Raw genomic sequence first — 12,459 nt, 5'->3', positions numbered from 1 at the left:
TATTAGTTCACCCCTGTAAGCTCTTCTTCCATGTGGGTGACACGCTCTGCTAATTTTCGTTAATCACATCGGACTAGCCCCAATTCTATTGCCATTGCACCCACCCTAGTGCGCGGATCCCGCTAAGGCAGCTATAATTTTGTCATCTTAGGAACGGGGTATCTCCTGGGATTCCTGGACCGTTCTCTCATCTGTCCTGCGGGAGATGTGGGCCAGTGCCCTCTTTCCGCCCCATGTTGTGAGGTGAGTCTCAGTAGTGGGGCCTTCGATTCTGCTAGATGAGAAGTATTGAAGAATGTTGCCGGAAGTATTGTTATCCCCCAGGCCCCTGCTCAGTAGACCTCGGGTGGCATGAGCAGTACCACCAGGAAGAAGTAGTCAGGGAGCAGTACAGCATGGGCCCCAGCCCTCTGGAACAAGGAAAAGAGCCAATTGCATCCAGCAGATTGTCATTGAACAGTTTTCCCACCAGAAATAATATGGACAGGCGTTAGAGAAGATGAATCAGGGCCCGCCTCACCCGTGCTCTCCTCCCTAGGCGGGGCACAAGCAACCAGAGTGATGTGCCTCTATGTTGCACCATATCACGACCATACTAAGTGGTATCATGGATGTAGTATACTTCCCAATTGTAGGCACAGTAACAGCCCCACAGAACCAGAGAAGTATTTCTCAATGTAGCCTGGTGTGTTTAGGTTTGTTGTGCCTCCGGAGCCAAATCCACATCACCAGTCACAGAGGCACACTAGGCCATGAATTCCTCTGGCCTCTGAGGGGCCTCTTTGCGCCCCCAGTACTGCAAATTCTGGCGGAGGGGAAAAAGGATGTGGCAGATTCACTACAGTGAAGACAGGAGGAGCAGGAGCAGTGATGATCTGCTCTCTGTAGCCCCTATACGTTTAACAGTGTAGTAGGTCACAGACAGTATTGAAGTGGGCCTTGGGTCCTCCTGGGTGCCTCCTCTATAGGCCACTGTGAGTTTGAGCAGGCGTCGGTCCCCCTAACAAAGGGGTAAAGGGAGGGGGAAAAGAAGGAAGAGGTGTATGTGGAGATGTTGTGGAGGTATGGCCCCCTCCTGTACTCACCACATCTCACTGGGATGTATCCTGCTGCTACAGCCAGTGGCCAGAGTTCCCACGTGTAGCCTCAGTTCATGCTGCCAGGATTTTTTATCAGATTCCTAGGGGGTTATTGGCCGTGCTCACTTCAATAAGCCTTTGATGATCTACAAGGCAGCCCCCACCTTCCTCGCAAGGGACTTGTGTTTCCAGCATCGGCCGGGTAGGATGTCACCTCCATACGATTTGAGCCACATAGACACATATATTAAGTAAAGCCTCCTACCCGGCCTGCGTTGCATCCCAGTCCCACGCCATGATGCAGGGCTGAGTACTGTGTGCAGCCCCTTCAGCACAATAGGTCCTCGCTGTTTTCAGGGGGCTCAATCGATTCTGCCACTCTCCTCTCACTCCGTGTCCATTGTATCAGGCTTTGATGGTGGTGGGTGTTGCCGAATGACAGGCCTCCCTGTCGGAGCCTCACTAAAGCTCGAAAACCATCATGCAGTGCCTGGCCATACCCTCCAACTTGCCCACCACACACCTTTACAGGACTAATTATGTCAACAGTCAAATTTTGACCAAGCTTTTTCTGGAACAGGTACAGCATTTAGTGAACTTGGCACAGTCATCTCAATTTTATCACTGCAACATAATACATGTACTGCCTCATGAAACTCTCTACCTCCCTATTCATGCTCGGCCACCAGTATGTGTTTCTCACTCTCCTCTTAGTCGCACGCATCCGCATATGGCCCTCATGTTCAAATTCTACAACCCTCCTCGAAGATTCAGGGACAATTAAAATTTTAGCCTACGTACCCTGTAAAATTGACAATTCAGGGCTCTCAGGCCTGTATTCACCCAGAACAGCATCGGACAGTTTATGCTTTGGCCGTCCTTTTCTAACATTGACCATCACATCACTAAAGACCACATAATGTTTCAACACCTCCAACCATTCAGATTCAGAAATAGCATTTCTGGTAACATTTCAAGTTCATTTATCACTACCTCCCCCTCAATTGAGGTAGCATCCTTCACAGGCAACCTCAATAAACAATCCACCAAAAAATTATTGACACCTAGAATATATTCCAAATGATAGTGATATTCCTGCAACCTGTATTGCCATGTTAATATCCTTTATGTGGATCTCCTTGCCCCTTGTGTGGTGAATATATTGACTAAGCATCTGTGGTCCACCCATGCAACATATTCAGAACCCCATAAATACTGGTGGAAATAATCCAATCCCTTCCAACATGCTAAGGCTTCGCACTTCGCCATCAAATAAGATGTCTCAGAACCTCTTAAGACATGAATTGCAAAAGCCACAACTTCACCTTTTCCATTACTTCTTTGCATTATGACTGCTCCCAGACCATACAGACCGCTATCCATGATTACAATACACTTATTGTTGGTATCATAAGGTTTGAGGGAAATGGCATTGGTTACACAAATCTTAACATCCTTGAACTCTCTATCACTCACATCATCCCGGACAAATTGCTTTCCTTTCTTCAGAAGAGGGCATAAATTGTGTATCCTCTCAGCACGTGTGAATAAACCTTGAATACATTTCCATCAGCTCCATGAAAGATCGCACCTGGCCGTTTCCTACAGGCACCGGGGCATCTGCTATGGCTCTCACTAGATTTGCTTTGGGTTCCACAGCATGAGCCGATAATTTGTGCCCCACATAATCCACACTGTCCAATGGAAATCTACACTTATGTGCCTTCAATGTCACACCTTTGTCCCATAGAACAGACAGAACAAAGGCTAATTTTATGTCATGACTAGTCTTATCACTTGCATATATTATCAAGTCATCTCAGAAGCAGACAACTCCTTCTGCATGTTTAAATAGCATGTCCATCAGTCGTAAAAAAATGGCTGATGCAGATGTCCATCTGCATGGCATTGTTTTTCAATTAAATGCTCTCTCTCTGGAGTGATATATAAAGTCAATTGGCAAGATTTACCATCTAGTAGTAATTGATGATATGCGGATGCCATGTCTAATGTGGAAAATATTTTAGCCCACCTGATTAATTAAAGCATTTACGTGATGTTTGTCAAGGGGTGCCTGTCCACCCAAATCCTGTTCTTTAGATCCCTTAAGTCCACACCATTCGGTTTGCGCACAAGTTTTACTGGGGACAACCATTCTGAGCTTTCAACGGGCTCGATGATGTCTTGATCCAATCTATCTAATTACTTCCGTAAATCCAACCTTATAATTAATGTAACTGTTCTCATTTTATGCACAACTGGCTCTGCCTCTTCTTAAAGTGTATTTTGTGTTTAAATCTCTTCAGCCTTCCCAACTTATCTGTGAAAACCTTAGGAAATTACAATTCCCATTTAGATAAATGTATTGCCCAAACACTCATGCATTCTTTCATTAATAGAACCTAATCAGCATTTTTGGGGTCTAGAATTATTTCCAAGTTTCTCTGATCCACCCATACCAACAAGGACAATCTATATTTAGCAACATATACTATGTCAGGAGAGGAATTTCCCTTAATAGATATGGTATTGAATTCACCCAATAACTCTATAGGTTTTCCCTCACATGCCACTGAATTGACAACTGATTTATTTAATTCAATGTCATCCATCTCACCCATAAGTGTGAATGGAGATCCATAAACGGCCACCATATTCACCACCACATTACTCACACTCACTTGACAGTATGGTCTTCTAATTCCTGGCACATCTGCCAAGAACACACTATTGTCAGAGTTTTGTGCCTCAAAGATGGGATGTTGTAACATCGCCTCTAGACTCAAAATACAACTCTTGTTACTCGACCCAGAAGCTGTCACGTTGCCATCATGCTCATGACACCTTTTGTTCCTTTCCTTTTGATATGACTACGTTGGCAAAATGCCCTTTCTTTTTACAACATGCACACACTTCATCTATTGGAGGGCAAGACTGTGAGTTACCCAAATGAGATGTACTCCTACACCTGTAGCATGTTAATCCTTTCTTATTTGGTAAATTCTGACTGTTATTTCCTTTACGAGGACCCACTACTACAACTAACTCTTTAGAGCCATGCAACATCGACAATTGAGCATGTATGATGCAGTACTTTCAGTGCTTGCTGCTAATTCCACAGCTTATTCAAAGCTGAATTTGGAGTAGTAAGCAAGACCTCATGAACCTTTTTGATGTTGGTATTTTTGACAATCTGATCACAGGTCAACTCATCCTCGAATTCCATTTATCCACACGTGAAAGCTAATGTCGTTAACACTCCCACAAAACTCTCAACAGATTCCCCTGGTAATTGATGCCTTCTACAGAATTTGTGCCTCTCCAATATTACATTCTTATGCTGTTCAAATCTTATGTCAAGCATTTTAAACGTATATTAATATTCATCCTTCACACCACCCTCTCCCATTACAGTTTGTCATGGTAAGTGCTTCAAAACCTTCCTTCCTTCTGAACTTACGCAACGTTTTAACAAGGAACATTTCTTTTGTAAGTGCAGAACACCCCCCCCCCATCTATGGCATCCATATGTGCCTCAAAACATTCCTTCCATAGTTCCCAATCATTGATAGGATGATCAGGGCTTGGAATAAATAAATGCGGATGTAAAATTTTTTGCTGAATGTGTGGCCACTGTTATACCTGTTACTGTAAATTATTTTTTATTAGATTTAGAATTTATCCTGGAAGATACCTACTATTAACTAATGTTGGTTAGACCTCACAGAGCTTTACTCTCCAAGAGATTATGCAGAGTTCCTCCGACCCGGTGGCCCAACCACAAAATGAATATTGCCCATCAATTTGGTATTGAACATCACTGCATTTCTAGAAACAGAGGCAATGTGTTATTTAAGCATGTACCACCCTGCTGCGTCATGCTTCCTGTAACTTGCTAAAAAGACTAAAGTAATTTTAAACAAATACAATTGATTACAATAACAGGACAAAACAAAGCAAGTTCTTTACTATTAAACAACTATAACAAGTTAAAAGTAAAGGCCATTTCACTCAAATACCCTGACCCCCACCCCCATAATTCACTAGAATACGTTCACTAAACTTGACAGAAGTTGTTAAAGAGCTTTCTTTGCACAAATTGTGGTTCTTTGCACACTTCCCTGCTGTTTTAAAAATAATAATATTTTAGGAGGATGACTGATTGGTCACGCTGTATGGGAAGTGACCCCCTGTTAGAGCGAGCCACTTCCTGGTGGCCATTTTTGTTTGCAGTCTAGTAGTTCAGGGGAGACTATAAATTACTGATGCTGGCATGATCTAAGGCATGCCAAAGGCAAGCTCGTCAGCATCCATCCATGCACTGACCACACACAGTGCCAGCCATGCTGCCAGTCAATTCACAGACCATAAGGTAATTCATAACGTCTGTACTCGGTATTCCAGGGAACAGCCATTGGATATTGGAGGGAGGACTCCCGTAGGCCCCAAACCAGCAAGGGGGGTTGATATTACACTGGGCTGAAGCTTGCAACAATAAGAATCAAGTGGCCACCACCCTAAGATGTGGACTACTGAACGTAAGGTACCTAGTAAAGCATGCACCAGAATTTCACTTGCTGCTCCAATTTGGAGATTGGGATGCGCTTTTCTTAACTGAAACCTGGACCTCCGCTAATTCTGCGGTGGACCTGGCATAGCTTGCTTGGGTTATAAGGTCTTTTTCAAACCCAGCCTGAACAGGAAGAGGGGGGTGGGCATTATCTTTCAGGACAAGTGGGACTTTGCCCTGATCTGCCTGGATGAGCTTGCAGGCCCTGAACTCCTAGGTCTTTCTCTTAAGCAAGGCGGAGATTGCCTATGCTCTGGCATTTTTTGTTATCATCCCCCTGGACTTGCAACTTCATACTTAAAGCCTCTCATTGAGCTTGTTAGCAATATGGGGACAGCACATTCCAATTTTCGGTGCTCCGCAATTTTAATCTATGGTCAGACTCTGACTCATCCTCTGCACTAGGGAACCTACGAGAGTCCTGTATGATTTTAGAGCTGTGTCAGTTAGTCCACGCCGACCCATAACGGAGGCAATATTTTGGACCTTATTTTTGCCACAGAAGGGCTAGTTTCGGTGGACAACATTTCACCAATCTGCTGGACCAATCACACCCTGATTTCTTTTCAACTCCAGGGTCGTGAGGCGGTTCCTTTGAAATATCCACTGTTAGGTCCTGCCATAGCTGGCCCTGGAGTAAGCTAAAGAGTATGGGTGATTCCATCTTTGAGTTGGCTCGGGGTATTGGCCTCAATAGGTCAGTCAAGGACAACTATGTAGCTTTGGAGAAGCAAATTTCAGAAATGTTAGACTCCCTAGTAATCCATTTAAGGGTAACAAAGCCACAACAGAAACCTTTGGCTCCTTTGTATAATGCCTCACTTAAGCTTATGAAGCAAGCTTGCAGGAAGGCAGGAATAAAATTGTGTCTTGCCTATAGGGAGGATGACAAAATAGCCCTTAAGGAGGCCTTGCGCAAATACAAAATGGGAATCACGGAGGCCAAAGCAGAGTTCTTCATGAACCCCATCTTGGCTGCCCCAAATAGCATTAGGAAGGTGTTTGAAATCAAAAAAGAGTTGTCCAACCCGACCTGCATGAACCAGGTGGTTACGCCTTCACAAGCTTTCTGTGTTGCGCTTGCGATATTTTTTTAGGAAAAAATTAACCACATTTTAGAAGATATCAAACCCTCAGATACCACTAAGCCTCCTTTTGATAGTCAGATGGAGTGCCCTAATCTTTCCTTGCTTCGTGGCACAGAACTTTGCACCAAACTTTAGGCAATTCATGGAGGAAGGTTTCCGCTCACTAGCTATGACCACCTCTTTAGGCTAACCCCTAGATCACTTGCCACATTATGGGCCTCATTATGACCCTGGCGGCCGGCGGTACATTGGCGGTAACACCGCCAACAGGCTGGCGGTGTTTCTCCAGTGAATTATGACCGTGGCGCATTAGACATGGCCATACTTCCGGCCCCTCCACTTGACTGCCAGGCTTCCGCAAGGTGGTCACAATCCTCAGGGCAGCAGTGCAAGCAGTGCTGCCCTGAGGAATATGAGTCCCCAGGGTGGACAGGCTGGCGGTAAAGGGGACTCGGGGTGCCCCTGGGGGCACCTGCACTGCACTTGGCATGGGCAGTGCATGGGGCCCCCAGGCATAGCCCCATCGTGCATTTCGGGTAGTGAAATGAGCGAGGGGTGCTGCTGCACCCGCTGCACATCAACATTGCCGCCGGCTCTATTATGAGCCGGCTGCAATGTTGATGACTTTTCCGCTGGGCCAGCATACGGAAACTCAGTTTCCATCCACTGGCCCAGCAGAAATGTCAAAATAGGGAGCCAACAATACCGCCAGCACTGGCGGTATTGTGGCGCCCGCAGTTTCAGTGGTCTTCTTGCAAGACCGCCAAAGTCGTAATGAGGGCCTATATCTGGAAAGAACTGGATAATGAGTTTTTTCCACTGCTTTGGTAAATTTGCTTTCAGTCACTACAGTCAGGTTCGGTACCTGCCACTTGGATAAAAGCCATTGTGACGCCCATTCTGAAAAAGCCTTCTTTGGACTTGTCCATTATGAGCAATTATTGGCCAACATCTCTGCTGTCTTACACTGTGAAAATTCTGGGGCATTTTGTAAGTAAAGCACTGTCTCAATATCTTGGAGCCAACAATCTGTTGGAAAGGGATCAACTTGGGGGCAGAGTTAAGAAAAGTGGGGTAGTACCCGGTGAAGCACCACTTTTCTTGCACCCCTTAGGGCCCCCTTTAAAATACGGCGCACCATGGCGCAGGGGAGGGGGCAACAGCATACATTTTTTTGGCACTAGTGTCAACATTTTGGCTCTAACCCTGAACAGTACATAGAGGCCCATTGTAAGCAATGGTGTGCCGCCTTTTAACACCTGCTCTGAACAGGTGTTAAAAATGCTGAAACAAATGGCACAAAGAAATCTTTTAGATTTTATTGAGACATTTTTTTGGCCCGCCCTTATAGGGGAACGGCCCCCTTGCATACATTATGCCTGGCGCAGGCATAATGTGGCACAAGCGGTTACAAAGGGGCGCAATGTATGCATTGCGCCACTTTGTAAATCTGGCACAGCGATTTTGGCCTTGTTGGGCCACATTAGCATAAAAAGAATGATGCTAATGTGGCGCAAGGAGGCGTTAGGCCCTCTTAAATCTGGGCCTAGGTTTCCTGCTAGGGCATTGGACAGAGACGGCACTGCTCATGGCCATTGATGGGCTCAGAATGAGGGCTGATGAGGGGCAATCAGTGGTGCTGATTCTGTTGGACCTCTCGGCCGCAATTGATACGGTCTGCCTCAATACACTTCTTTCCCAGCTGACTGAAATTGTGTTGGGCAGGGCAGCTCTGAAATTATTTCGTTCATATCTATCAAACAGATGTCAGACAGTTGTGCTCCCTCCATTTCACTCAGAGTTAGGAATCTGAAACAAGGTGTGCCTTAGGGCTCTACTATCAGCCCATTTCTTTCAAACATCTATATGGCTCCTTTACTTTCACTAATAAAATCCTACGATTTGTATTTGGTCAATTATGCTGATGATACACAACTGATGGTGTCATTAGCTGGCAGCCAGGAGCGGGCCTCTTTTCATGACTGCATGCAAGGGATCGGACTATGGTTCAAATCCAATTTTAATTCCCTCAAATTTTATGCTGATAAGACTGAGATGCTGTGCTGTTAAGGTAATAAAGGAATAATGGGGCTCCCCTCTAATTTCTGGCCATTTACATCAGATGGCAATATTACTCCTGTGGACATGGTTCGGAACCTGGGGGTTATGTTTGACAGCAAGCTCAGCATGGCGAGCCATGTTGTTGGAGAGTGACCCTCTCTGAAGGGTCACCCCAAACTTTTTGCCTTCCTCCTCCTCTTTTTCTGACCTAATTGTTGTTGGCTTTAGGACTCTGGACACTTTACCACTGCTAACCAGTGCTAAAATGCATGTGATCTCCACTTAAAAACATAGTAGCATTGGCTCATACCCAATTGGCATATTTAATTTACTTGTAAGTACATAGTACAGTGCACTACAGGTGCCCAGGGCCTTTAAATTAAATGCTACTAGTGGGTCTACAGCACTGATTGTGCCATCCACATAAGTAGCCCTTACCCATGTCTCAGACCTGCCATTTCAAGGCCTGTGTGTGCAGTTTCACTGCCACTTCGACTTGGCATTTAAAACCAATTGCCAAGCCTCAAACTCCCCTTTTTCTACATATAAGTCAGCCCTAAGGTAGGCCCTGGTTAACCCATAGGGCAGAGTGCTATGTAAGTAAAAGGCAGGACAGGTAACTATCTGTTTTACATGTCCTGGTAGTGAAAAACTCACAAAGTTGTTTTTCACTTCTGGGAAGCCTGCTCCTCTCATAGGCCAGCATTAGAACTGCCCTTCTATACTTTTAAGTGGTAGATTCTGATCTGAAAGGAGTAGCCCTGTCGTGTTTAGTATGGTCAGAATTATAATAGAAACTCCTGCTTAAAAGCAGTGAAGTTGGATTTAATATTACTATTTTAGAAAAGCCACTTTTAGAAAATGGGCATTTCTCTGCACTTACTGCCATCTGTGCCTTACAGCCTCTCACCAATCCATTTCTGGTCTGTGCTGGTTGACAGCTCCCTTGTGCATTCCACCCAGACAGCCATAAACACAGGACACTGAGCTCAATCTGCATTAATCTGCATACAGATGGGTTTTACTGAGCAGGAAGGGTGGAGATGCTCTCTACTACACTTCGCAGGCCAGCGGCCTGCCCTCACACAAAGGACTGATAACCCACCACAGGGCTCCTGGCAGACAGGACTGGGTTGAAATGGGAACTTGTGCACTTCAAAACCACTCTTTGATGTTTCCCCCACTTCAAATGCATTTTTGGTATATATAAGACATTCTGGATCCTCAATCAGACTCTGTCTGAGGGACTGCCTGGCTACCCAAAGGACTCATCTGGACTGCTTTGCTGCTGGAAGGACTGTTGCCCTGCTTGTTGCCCTGCTGCCTGCTGACCAGGGACTCAGCTGGAAGGACTCTGCCTTCCCCACAAGTGCTCCCCAAGGGTTTGAAGTGAGATTGGTTCATGTTCTGAAGTCTCAACAAGACTTCACCAAAGAGAAGAAAATCCCAGTGCATTGGTAAATCGACACAATGCCTGTCGGAATCGACGCAGTGCCTGCCTTGCGGCTGGAAAATCACTGCATTGCCTACCGAATCAATGCAGCGCTTGCTCCTTCTTATCAGGGTGTCCAGGATTTTCAAAGCATCTTCCCCGGGCATAAAATAGCCCCACATTACAGTGAGGAAACAAGGCAGCACTCCTGGAAATCGATGCATCACCTTGCAGCATGGAAAGAAATGACGCATAATTTGTGCTGCGCCAGAAAATCCGACATAGCGCCTTATATTTCAGTGCATCCTCTCGGAACCAAGGCTGCTTTCCTGTAAGTCGACACATCACCTTGCAGCGTGGAAAGAAACAACGCATCATCTGTGCCTCACCGGAAAATCCACTGGAACGCCTTATTTTGCAATGCATCTCCTTCTCTGCAGCCCCGTACATCGTTATTTTTTAAGCATCCCAGGTACTGTGTGTTAAACAGATACAATCACTGATTCTTAAGGATTGAGACTTATTTAAAACTTTAAAAAGCAATATCTTGACTTGTGCAAATTGGATTTTTGTTGTTTGGTCTTATTTTATTCCGATAAAAAAATATCTATTCTCCTAAACTGGTGTGGAGTACTTTTTGTGGTGTATTCACAGTGTTACTGTATGAGTTATTGCATAAATACTTTACACATTGCCTTCTAAGCTAAGCCTGCCTGCTCTGTGCCAAGCTACCAGAGGGTGAGCACAGGATAATTTGGATTCTACTGTGACATACCCTGACTAGGATTGTGGTCCCTACTTGGACAAGGGTTTAAACCTCTGCCAATTAGAGACCCAATTTCTAACACGTGAAGAAAACAGCGGACACTTGCTTCATGCTTTTGAGAGCTTTACGGAAAATTCTCCCTGTGCTCCGTCCCTCAGTTAAAGCCCTTGTAGTGTCATTGTTATTCGACTTGACTATTGTAATGCCCTCTGCTAGGGGCTCCAGACTACCTGTTACTCTGGTTGTCAAGAGTACAAGTGGTGGCTGCCAACATGCCCTGAATAGACCAAGAAGGGCCTCTGCCTCCTTAGCATTGAAGAATTTACATTGGCTGCTGCTAAAACAAAGAATCTGGTTCAAGTCACTTTGTATTGTGTTTCAAGCTGGCTCCTTTACGAAGTAGTCTGAGGAGATATACTCCCAATAGGTATCTCTGTTCCTCCTCAGCTAACCTGACACATGTGGCCAAGTTTAGGAGAGCCAGACAAGGTGGTCGGACATTCATGGTCAGGGCAGCCAGACTCTGGAATCAGCTTGCGGCCTCTCTTAGATTGCTGAATGACCTTCTGCAACTTAGAAAAGCCTGTAAGAACTGCCTCTTCCCCAAGTAGCTTGGGTGGGTCTTATAGCAGTTTGTTTGAGCAATCTGTCTACCTATCTTTTGTTTGTGGCAAGGGCCAGGACACCAGTTGGTGCAGTGCGCTTTAGAAATGTCATAAATAAATAAATAGTAAATGTGCCACACTTGTTTGCATGCATTTGTCCAGTGAAAACAGTTCTTTAAAAAACACCCAGCATTAAATCCGTACCCCTAAGAAAAGTCTCTCTCTGTCATGCACATTATCTGCCTAAATGCACACATGCACACCACAGGTCTCTCACTGCTCTAGAATGGTGGGATAATACAGCCCTTGCCAGTTCGGGGCGGGGATGGTGTTGTTGCTGTTGAAGTTCTGCTGACTGCAATCACAAAGCTCCCGTGTCCCAGGAACCAATGAAAAAGGTGCGCTGCTGCCTTTAAACCACTCTCCAACTAGAAGGTTCAGTCCCAGGGGTCCTCAGTGGATGTCACTGTGGAAAGATAGTGCCAGGATGCCCGGCAAAGGGTGCGTAGGTACCGGGTTTCAGTAGGCAACCAGTTTCGGTGTGTGCCAGTTCTTTGTATGGGCTGAGAGTGCAAAGATTAAGGCTCCCACCCACTTCACACACCAACTAGTATGGTGCACACTGCAGGCGGTGTTGGCAGGACTGGCAGGGGAAAGAAGTCTCCGGAGCATGTAGAAAGCAGATCAAACAAATCCGGCCGACAAAACAAAACCAAGTGCTAGACAATACATTATTTTACAAAATATGAAGTTAAGAACACACGAACTCCACGTGCTGCAAATAAAAGTGCTGATTGATTGCGTCGGAGTAGCAGCAGAATTTATTAGTAATTCGGTGCTATAAAGTAATGCAGGACA

The sequence above is a fragment of the Pleurodeles waltl genome, chromosome 11, assembly GCF_031143425.1.
Source record: "Pleurodeles waltl isolate 20211129_DDA chromosome 11, aPleWal1.hap1.20221129, whole genome shotgun sequence".
Lineage (NCBI taxonomy): Eukaryota > Metazoa > Chordata > Amphibia > Caudata > Salamandridae > Pleurodeles > Pleurodeles waltl.
Note: the sequence above shows the minus strand (reverse complement) of the source record.